Consider the following 322-nt stretch of genomic DNA (forward strand, 5'->3'; position numbering starts at 1 on the left):
CTTGGGGGGGGTAACCCTGTGCTTGGTAATGGGCTTTGTCCCAGTCGCTTTTTTTTTTTTTCCTTCAAAATCAGCAAATCTTCCTCTGCAGTTACAGTATTGCTCTGATCATTCAGCGGCTTCAGACGCTTCAGCAGCACAAATCCTGAGGGCTGTGTCGAGGCCGTTAATTAAATGCTAACTGGGATCAGTCCCCAACACCCTCAGGGCCGGGTCCGGCTGGCACCTCCCCCCTCGGCCCGTTTGCTCTGACGTACCGAGCCCCGGCCGCGCTGCGGGGGTCCCGCCCTCAGCTGTCAGAGCCCGGGACCGCTCCGGCGCG

The sequence above is a fragment of the Egretta garzetta genome, unplaced genomic scaffold (genome assembly GCF_000687185.1).
Source record: "Egretta garzetta isolate BGI_Z169 unplaced genomic scaffold, ASM68718v1 scaffold172, whole genome shotgun sequence".
NCBI lineage: Eukaryota > Metazoa > Chordata > Aves > Pelecaniformes > Ardeidae > Egretta > Egretta garzetta.